The sequence below is a fragment of the Aythya fuligula genome, chromosome 27, assembly GCF_009819795.1.
Source record: "Aythya fuligula isolate bAytFul2 chromosome 27, bAytFul2.pri, whole genome shotgun sequence".
Lineage (NCBI taxonomy): Eukaryota > Metazoa > Chordata > Aves > Anseriformes > Anatidae > Aythya > Aythya fuligula.
This window is the reverse complement of record NC_045585.1, coordinates 3,203,904-3,214,409: the sequence shown is the minus strand read 5'-3', so window position 1 is coordinate 3,214,409 and position 10,506 is coordinate 3,203,904.

Here is a 10,506-nt window from a genome sequence, read left to right as displayed (position 1 = left end):
GAAGCAAAATATCCTCTGGTAGAACTTTTTATATAAATATAAAATAGATGGATAATGTTTATCCTTTATTTTTCTATGTAGGTGTTTGGTTTGTTTTTTTAAATATTATTACAGCTAGATGCTGAGCTGTTTAAAAAGGGCTAAATTCTTCCATCGTGTGCGAGGAAGACACAAAAGCATTTATTTTTATAGCCAGATTGGCTTTAATTACACAGCATTTAGCCCCCAAACAGTGGCCTGGATTCTTCTGTGGGTGTCAAGGGACTTGGTAACCCCTTGGGACTTGCTGGGGCCCTTGGGGAGAAGGAATGGGGACACCACTTTGGGAAACAGTAGGATGCCAGCAGGGGCACCCCAAAATGCCTGGTCACTTTGCAGAGGAGGGGATATATATATATATTTTTTACAAGGAGACTCTTAAAAATGTCAATTTTAAAAGAATAGTATTTTTTTCAAACACTTTTTTTTTAAAGGTACATTTTTATGGTGTGTGATAGCTGGAACAGGCTTCGTCCTCCCTTTAATTTATTTGTACTTCTTTTTCACTAAGGCCCCGGGCGCATCCTGAGAGCTGCTGGGCTTGGAGCAGGGTGTGTGGAGCTGCTGGGCGCATCCTGGCATCACCAAACCAGCAGCCAGCACCGAAAACCTTGGGAAAGTCCAAATTGCAGACCTGGAGCTGCCTTTGGGTCTGTGTTTGACAATAAATTGCTGCTCATCTCTGTTCGAGGAGGGGTAAAAACCACAACCTGGAGAGGTTCCTTGTGCCGTGGGTTTGGCTTCGCTGCTGCAAAAGCTGAGATCTGTGGTGTTCAGCAATGTTGTGCCTGCTCTGAAGGGTGTCAGCCTTATTGCTCCTGCTGGGAACAGCTCTTCCCGATGCATCCTTTGTGTTTGCCTTTGTAGAAATGCAGATTTTTGGAGCGGAGCCTTTGTGCTGGGGACTGGAGAGCCCCAAAATGCCCTTCCCAGGTTCGAGGGGGCCGGGTTTGCCCCACAGATGGCACCAGGTAGTTGTGCAAACTTGGTGAGATATCTCGGGGAGTGGGTTTTGGGTGCCTGAACCACTTATGTGGGTGATCAGTAACCAATGACAAAACTGAGGGATTATTTTAGGGGTTGGAGGACACCGACGGGCAAATCTCGCACCCAGATATTTCAGGCTGGTCCCATCCCACTGCTGTGCTGGTGGCAGCTTCTGCTGTGCCCCAGATGAGGCTTCAGCTCGTTTTTTGGCATGAGGGAGGGCTGCAGCATGGCTGGCACACATCACTGGGGTTGTCCCATGAGCCAGGCACGCTGTATGGGATGACACTAAGCAGAGCTCAAAGCCTCTTGCTCCGTTATTTGGAGAAGCCGAATCGCAGAGCACCTCCGCAGGCGGTGCTGCTTGTGCCTTGTGTAAATTAACCTCGTGCCAATGACACGATGAGGCTCTCCATGCCTTTTTGCCACTGAAACCGAACGAATCACTGTGTCCAATGCACCCTTTGTCTTAAAAGTGCAAAACGTTTACCCTCGAGGCCGCTGGAAGAAACCCTCAGCCCCTGCAGCCTGCCAGGGTCCTCGAGGCTGGGGATCCTCGAGCTCACTGCTGGGCTTGGGCATCTTTTTTTTTTTTCTTTCTTTCTCTTTAGAAACTAGAGTCACTAAGAGGAACCAGACATGCACAAAAAAATTCCATCGGAGATGGGCGTGAACACTTAGATGAAAATTTTGGGTCACTTTAATGCTGAGAGGCGAAGTGTAGCGTAACGGGGAGGGCGGCAGCTTTTTGGTGCAGCTTCCCTAGGAGTCAAACTCAGCCGTGCATCATCCTCTTCCTCTGCTCACTGGGATGTCATAATCCTGATTTTTTTTTTTTTTTTTTTTTTTTGGTGGCTGCTCCTGGAAACCCCGGTGTCCCCTGGGGGGCTTGGTGGGCAGGGTCAGCCCTGGCTGTGCAGCCGAGCGTCCTGCTCGGAGGGGGGTGTTGCTTCCCATTTCGGCTGTTTTCCAGGAAAATGAGTGTCTGGTTCCTTCTGGAGCATGGAGCACATAAGGCATCGAGCACAAGCAACCAGGTTTTCTTGGGAACTTGCTCTCCCTTGAGCTGAGAGTGGGTGAGGAGCACTTCTATGTTTATTGAGCTCTTTATTGATTACCCTGGGTACTCAATAAAACCCGGCTTTCCATTCTTCAGCTGGAAATGAGAACGGGCATGCCCCGTTGGTCTAAAAACTGCAGAAATCCGTTCAATAAATGTTCGTTTCCTGCTGTGCTCGATGCTGGATCCCCAGCTCAAAGCCCCTTCACCAAAGCCGTTGCTCCTCCTCTCTTCCTGTGTTCAGTTTGGAAGTTTTTCTGCGAGTCTGAAGTTATTTTAACCTGGTATGTGAAACATGTACTGCTGCTTTGTCTGCAACGAACGCACATGTATTTAAGGGGGAGGATGAGTAACTTTGTCCGCAGTTCTTTATTATTATTTTTTTTGCCTGCTTTGGAGTTCAGTGTGTTCTCTTAAATTTATATTTAACGATGCAGGAGTTCAGTTGTGAAATGCTGCTACAGTTGTATCACTGGAGCTCAAGGAAATAAAAAGAAAATCTGATTTTTTTGGCCTTTTGGGCTCAATGCGTGTGGCTGTTTTTGGCTGTGGGTGCTGGGGCTGGGTCACAGGGCTGAGCAGGAGCCCTGCAGCTGGTGCCTGGAGGGTTGGTGCCTTCTAGTGGTGTCCAAGGGAGTGAAGCTCAAGGAAGAAAACCCTCCTGGGAAGGGTTTTAGAGCCATATAACAGGCTGGTGATCCTCTAGGAGTGCTGCAGAGCATTTGGAAATGTCCTCCTGCTTGCAGAGCAAACCATCAAAGTCTGGGGTTTTCTTCCTGCCTGCAAGAAAATGGATGGGGAGGAGCTGGTTGTTTGCTGTGGGGTGAAAGAAACATCCATTTCAGGGCTGAATGCATGATTTAGAAGGCTCCATGGGATTTGGGCTCCCTGCTGCACCCCCCCAGCATGCAAAATGCTCTAAAACCATGTTGCAGCTTACTGAGCCTTCCCCATCTCTGATCTCAGAATAAGACCTGAAAGCTCCCTGGTGCAAATCTCCAGCCTTAAAAACTGGAGCTGTAGCTGGAAAATTTAGTTTTGGGAGCAGCCTTGCACAATTTTGATGAGGGAATGGAGCAGAAATCAGTTTCCTTTCAGTTTCGTTTCAGAAATGCCAGGTTTCAGGTACACACCTTGCAATGGCGGGAAGTGATTTCAATGAGATCCCAATGCTGGGATCAGGAGATGGGTCTGAAACCGTAAAGATTAACTCTTGTCATGCCTACATCTCTCCAAAAGACATCGCTTGTCCCTGATGTGCTGCTGTTATAAAAAAAAAAAAAAAAAAAAAAAAAAAGTCTGATGTCCTCAGGGGGTTCTGGAATAAAAAAGGGGTTCCTGGATGTGCTGGTTCCTGCTCAGTTGAGGGACAGATCCACCCCAAAAAGCTTTGTGTTTCTCTGCACTTTCTCTTTTCCTTGTTTTCTTTCTTTTTTTTTTTTTTTTTTTTTTTTAACCTTCAGTGCCAATAAGATGCCATCGGTGTGCTGGGGTGGAGGCTTGGCTGATGTGCTGATGAGACAAGATCAAAAGATAAAGCGCTGTTTATGCCCAGCAAAATGTTTTTGAGCTGGTTGATGTTTCTATTTGCATTGTGGGGTAAATATTTAATTCCCCTGGAGCAAACGTGTCTGCAGCCCTGAGAGGTGGGGTTTTTGCTCGGAGCAGATGGGGATGGTTTCCAGGAAACCATCCATGTTTTTCTATGTTAAATCCAATTTTGGGATATTTCTGGGTGCTGAGAAAAAGGAGGATATTGCTCATTGGGAAAGTTTGGGGAGGCCGTGGAGCTGGGAAAGGGCTGAGCCCAAGTTTGCTCTGGCAGACACAAGAAGGGGCTGCCATGGGGAGCAGGGGATGGATTTTTAATGTCCACGGTTATCTGATTTCACCAGATTTTCCCCCAGACACGGAGGCAGGGGAAGCCACATGTGCTGCATCAACTGTAGTTGGGTCACAAATGCGTCTTTAGCTGAAAAACACTCAAGTAGGCAGCTGAAAGGCCTGATAGGCCATTTGCAAGACAAAACTTTCATTTTTCCTTAAAATCTTGCACGTTCCAGAGAGGATTTGTTTTTCTAATTGACACTAATGGTTTCTCTGGAACCAGTACAGCTTATCATGTAAATATCTTTTGAGGGTATTTCTTAAATGTGTCTTATTTATCCGGTAGACCGTGGAAACTCTTTAAATGTGCAGGATTTCCTGCAGCAACGTGTAGGGCAATGGGTGTCTGCTTTGCTCCGTCCTGTCATTATATGGGAATCTTGGGTGGGTACCAAGAAATAAATTAATATTTATAATAAATATTGAATTGAACAAATACATTAATTTAATAAATAAGTTAAATTTAATAAATAAATTAAATTTAATAAATAAATACAATTAATAAATAAATACTATGCAGTCCATGTCTCATAAAGTCCCTAACTGATGTTCTCCCTGGGGGTCTGTAGGTATGCCAAAAAAAGCAGAAAAGGGGAAAAATGCAAAATAAGAGGTGTGGAATATCGAATGGGGATGGTGGTGATGTTCCCATCCTGCTGCTATTGGTCTTAAGGGCTACGTGCCCTGTGGTGCTGCCCCCTGTGCTGCCAAACCCCCAGAGTTTGGGCTTCTTATTTAAGTCACTTCATTAATCCAGGATCTAGGCTGTGTTTGTTCACCGCGTGCGATTATCATCTAGTTTGCCTGATTCTTTGTTTCTCGTCAAATATTGTTTCTGCTCTGAAGGGTAATGAACATAAAGGCAAATATCTCACCTTTTCCCTCTTGAAATTTCATTAAGCTGCGTGTTTACCTTGGATGACAAGATGCAGCGCACGGAGTGAAAGGCTTTCCGGCCACACCTTCACCTTCTATCTTATTCTGTCCACAAAGGGAATAAAAACATTTGTATTTATCCACGAGATTAAACTCCTTTCAAAGCCAGGGGATCCGTTTGGAGAGCAGGTAAGTGTTTTCCGCCGGGCTCAGCAGGTGTCAAGCTGTTGAGCATTGCTGTGCAGGCACCCGTAGAGGAGAGGAATTAACTCCAGACCTGAATATTGCAAAATTTGGGCCAGCAAAATCTATTTTTTATTGCCTGGAAAAAAAATGAACTCTCCAGAAGATGCTGGTTTGCAATGATTAGCTTGGCCTCTAGGTGACCACTGGGCAAATGGGTCCTCCAAGCACATTAATGGCCTTAATTTAACGCTTTCTTTTATAGTGTTTGCTCAAAAACCAAGCCCCTGTGGGGTTTCCAGCAAGTACAAGTGTGCAGTGATCAGTACCCGCGGGGCTGCTTGGTGGAGATGAGCATATATAGACAAATACTGCAGCAATTTCTCCTTTCACCCACGCAAATATTGGGTGTAGAGGTTTGGTGTGCCCTTGGCACCCAGCAAAAAGCTGCTCGGCAGGGAGGGGTGAAACACGGCTCATTTGCTGAGTAATGCCAGAAGTGGCTGGGGTCTGGTCCCAAAATCTGGATGGTGAGTGTGTAGGTGTGGGTGTCACGAATAAATCGAGTTCCTTTGCCCTTCTTCTGAATTTTATGAGCTCCAGACCCTGGATTAGATGATGTTGGGTTCTTAATTTCCGGAGCATGCCTTGAATTGAGCTGAATCTTGCAGAGGTGCCACGAAGTCTCCCAGTTTCCAGCTCAGAGATTTTGCCCTAAAATTCTCATTTTGCCTATTAATTAGCATGTAAAACCTTCAGTTTCCTCTTTGCGTGTCCTGATGGGGATGAGGCCGTGGCTTTAGGCTGCGCTCTGGCTCTGGGAGGCGGTGACCATCACCAGAAATTCATTTAATGAAGCTCAGTGGGTGGCTGGCTTTTGGGATGAGATAGGAAATAACCTGAATTACGCTGGATTCGGTACCTCTGTATGCCTGCATCATCAGTTACATCATTTTTCTTATATATTCGAATACTCAGCACCAAACCAGCAAGAAACTGATTGATCTGCCACCAGAGTCTAGGAACAGGATTAACATTACCTGGCTGGGATATAGGGAGCCCACACTCTGCTTGCTTCTGACCCAGTGGGGAAAAAACACATCGGAGGAGAAAAATCTGGCATTTGCCCCACGCCAGGCACCGCAGCCGTTGGGGCAGTGTTTGCAAAGCTTTCGGACATCCTTCCGCAGGGGAAGTCGGGCTGGGTGTACCCGAGAGCTGTTCTGCCCTGTGTAAACCCCACAAATCTCCGACCCAGCACCCGGGCGCTGCCGTCCCCACCATGAGAACGTGGCTCCAACATGAATAATTGCTTCGCCGGAGCTCGGCCGGCCCGTTTTCCTGGTTAGCCCAGCCATTTATTCTCAGGGGAGCGGCGAGGAGCCCTGGCTGCCCCCACCCAAGCTCTGTTTGCAGAGGGATTGCCCTAATCCCTCTGCTTTCCGCCGCGGCACGCGGAGGACCCCTTTTGTGTTCACCTGCCCATGGAAAAGTACCGCAGGAACCCGTGCCGAGCTGCCCCTTTCCCTGCTTTTATCCATGGGCTCTGCTCAGCCCTGGGGGGTTGCACAGCCTCGAGCAACAGGATGCTGAAAAAAAAAAAAAAAAAAAAAAAACACTAAAAAATTGGCTTTTCTGCAAATCTCATCGCTGCAAAAGGCTCTGAATGCCAGAAATCGCTGGGGAGCCCGTGCGTGGCTGATAGCTCTTGGAAACCTAAATCGCAGTGCTGGAAAAAGAGAAAGTGGGGGAAGAACTGGGCAAAAGCAGCCTCTGCAGCAGCACGAGCATCCTCCCCCAGCTCCTTATCGTCCCTCCTTGTTATTAGCACGGAGCAGAGGACATGATGGCTTTGCACCAACTTTTTTTGCTATTGCTGATAGCGTGTTATTGTGCACCACTTGCAAGCAGAGGGGGCCTTTTGTTCTTTTTTTTTTTTTTTTGCAGGGGCACTGAGCTGTGTGCAAGTGCATGCCCTGATGTCTCTGAGGGTCATGGGGTATTGCTGAGGTTTGGGATCCATGATGGAGCCATAGTGAGGTGACCACAGGTGACACATGTGGTGTCCTCTTTTGTGACTTTCCTCTTTTGGGGATAAAGCAGCAAACCTAGAGCTCTGGGAACCAGGCACATGGCTCTGAAATCTTTTATCCTTTCACTTTTCTTCCAAAACCAGAGCTTCCCGACACAAGCCCAGCCCATTTACTCTTCATTCTCAGCTCCTTTTCCTGTAGAAATACTTCTCTCCTGACTTTCTCTTCTGGAAGCAGGCTGCCGTAAATTACCGCAGGCAGATGTCTTCAGGAGCGCTTCCACTCCTGTCTGCTTGGATTGCTCCCTGCCTTCAGCTGTTCTTAATAAATGGTGCCCAGCCCATAATAAAAGAAAGAGCAGGAATGTGCCTTGCAGTTTAGTGAAAGGCAACGAAGGAATTTCCCATGGGAATGCCACACGAGCCAATCTGGAAAGCTGCATTTCACCACATCTCCAAAGGGCACTTAAATACATTTATTTCCCCCCCCCCTTTTTTTTTTTTTTTTTTTTTTTCCCCTTTCATTTTCTCTCCCCTTTGGTTCTTCATTGCAGTGAAGATCTCCTCCTGGACACCCATCACTTATCCAGGACCCCATAGATGCGTGACCCACGTGGCAGCATCCCTCTGGGCAGGCTGAAATCTCATCCCTTTGGCCAAAACGCTCCTGCTGCAGTTATTAGCGGTTCTCGTTTTCCCAGGGCAACCAGTCCAAGAGGACGGTGAAGCCAGCTGGACCAGAGCATCCCTGGGTTTTGGCGGTGGCAATCTCATGGCCTGGAGCAGCTGCCTCGGGGCAGCACTTAGCAATGGGCTGCGGGACTCCCTGCCGCAGGACACCCTTGCTGCCGAGGCTCGAGCTGGATTAGAGAGAGCTTAAGTGTTTCTGTGGACAGCGAGAGCATCCAGAATAAGAATAGTAAATATTGAAAATCCTCGAGGGTTTTGAAGAGCTCTAAATCCTTGTGCTTTGTGGCTTTGCGTCCTTGCTCCTTGGGAAGCATCCGCGCTCCCCAAAAGCCATCGCGGTGCTCGCTGCTGGGAGCATTTCGGCACCTCCCTCCACAGCACCTTCCTGACACCTGGGCACCAAAACTGGGGGAAACGCTGGTCCTACACAGCCTGGCACCTCGGGTGTCCTCGCACGGTGCATCCCCTGCTTAGCTCCCTGCAGCTAACTCGTTCCCACTGCTCTGGTTTCCAAATGTTGCGTGGGTCAAGCCAAAGATTTTCCTTGGCCCCATTCCCACGCCTTCTCGCCAAGTGTGTGGTTTATTGCATGCAAATGTTAGTCAACAGTTACATTATCCAAAGGCAGCCCTATTTTTCTATCTTTTTTTTTTTTTTTAGCTTTCAGTAAATGATTTGGCACAAACAAGTGTAAATGTTATGTCAGCATTAGACAGCGTTTAATCTTGATGGATATGTTAGTGGCGGAGCGTGACACCAATCGGCAGACATTAAATGATGCTTTCTCTTTCTGGTCGCGCACAAACAGGAGTTCTGCTTCGTTAAGGCTGATTAAAACTCCGTGTCTCCGTAGTTTGGGTGGGATTTTTCTTTTCTGTGTTAATCGAGGGGCTATTTATCACCGGGGAAGCCTGCCATCTCGTTCCCCTTGTGGGGAGTGCTTCACACTCTTGGATTATTTGGTTATCAAAATGTTACAGCCCTTTTTTTTTGTCCTCCTGCTTTGTGCTTGAAAAAAAAATATAGGAGAAAAACAAACAGTAAGTCTCTGTAAAGAAAGCACCAGGAGACTGCAGAGGATAAGGGCAGAGGCTGATAGGGAAAAAAAGCTCTTGGCAGGGTTTGGGCAGGGAGGAGAGCTGGCATCCAGCCCTAGGACCACAGGCTGTCCCTGCATGGTGACAAGTGGTCCCGAGGGGGAACATGCACACCAGCAGCTCCCCAGCATCACTGTTGGGTTTTGGGGTCCTGCTGAGCCAAATGCTGCTTGTTTGGACCCAAGGGATTGAGGACAGGGCCAGAAATCAAAGCTGGGGCCGGTGCTTTGGGCAGTGTTTGTAGGGGATTGTGTTTAAATTGTGGGATTGCAGGTAATTTGGGGTGGTAAAGAAAGTGTTTTTGCTGTATAAACTCCTCCTTTGGGGAAACGTTCACCTGCTTTGTGCTCATCAGATTTAAGACTTAAGGCAGTAAATGAGATTAGGGGATGCTCAGTAGTATCCAGCTGGGCAAGTGATGGGGCAGGGTTTGGTGCTGAGGCCCTACAAATAGGGACGAGCAGGGATTTGCTAGTGGCAATTTTGGTGCAAGTGGCATTTTTGTGAGGTGGGCCAGCCGGGGTGATTTCATGGCAGAAACAGGGATTAGAGGAAAATCCCAACCCGGAGCAAGGAACCAACAGAGGCAGCTTGTTCTTAATAAAGATTCTGTGTTCTTTATTCCAAAGGACAATGCACATCGGATAAAATAGTATCAAAAAATATGTACAAAAATAGCAACTATTTGCACTGGTCTTTATATCAGCAAAGTTAAGTATGAGCAGGTGGCTGCTGAAGCAACAAGTGGGTGCTTTACTGGTCATAAACCACGAATGGAAAAAAACAAAGTAGCTACAAACATTTTCCCAAAGAGCTGTCCAGCAAGGCGAGTTTCTCTGTTTTTCCCAGCTGTGAAGAAAAAGGGGCCCAGTTTAGTCCTTCCCAGCAAAACAGCATCCCCATCCTGTCCTGGTTGCGGGGTCAGCCCCGTCCTTTTCTCTCTCTGGGTGCAATTTGGCTTGGGGGTGGCTGTAGATTTTCTCCCGGTGTATTTAGTGCAAACATCACGTCTCCAAGTTGCTTTCTGCAGCATCACAAGGGTGGATTTGGGCAGGACGTCCTCCCCCAGTGCTCGGGTGCCAGGAGCTTGGGGGGCTTGGCTTCGAGGCCACAAGGGCTCTTTTGTTCCCAGCAATGGGCGAGCGAAGTGGATAAGCAGCGGGACTGAGCTGGACACACATTGCAACAGAGCCAGGGGATTTTGAAAAACAGCCTCTGAGAGCAAGAGCTGGGAGAAAACCTTATCTCAAGATATTAGGAGTTACTTTTGGATAATTAAGAAAGCGAGCAGTTGTCCTTCAGTTGGGGCCAACAGCTTTTATGGCACTAGCAACTGAATATCCACCGCAAAGGGCTCATTTTGCACATTCTTCTCTCCCTGCCTCATCCCCCTGCCCCCAGCCAGCTTCATCTCTTGCCACGTCCATGCAAAAGCTTTGCAAGCTCTGGATCCCTTGGCACAACAAAAGATCAATCTGAATAAACTTATTAAAAAGGATGGATCTCAGCAGTTTCTTACCCTTATCTAATTTTCTCCATTCCCCTGCTGCAGGAGGAATTGGACCACTCTGATTTTTAATTTTCTTTTGCAAGAACATGCACTGAAACAACACAATTATGGAAAAAAAAAAAAAACACACACACACAACAAAACG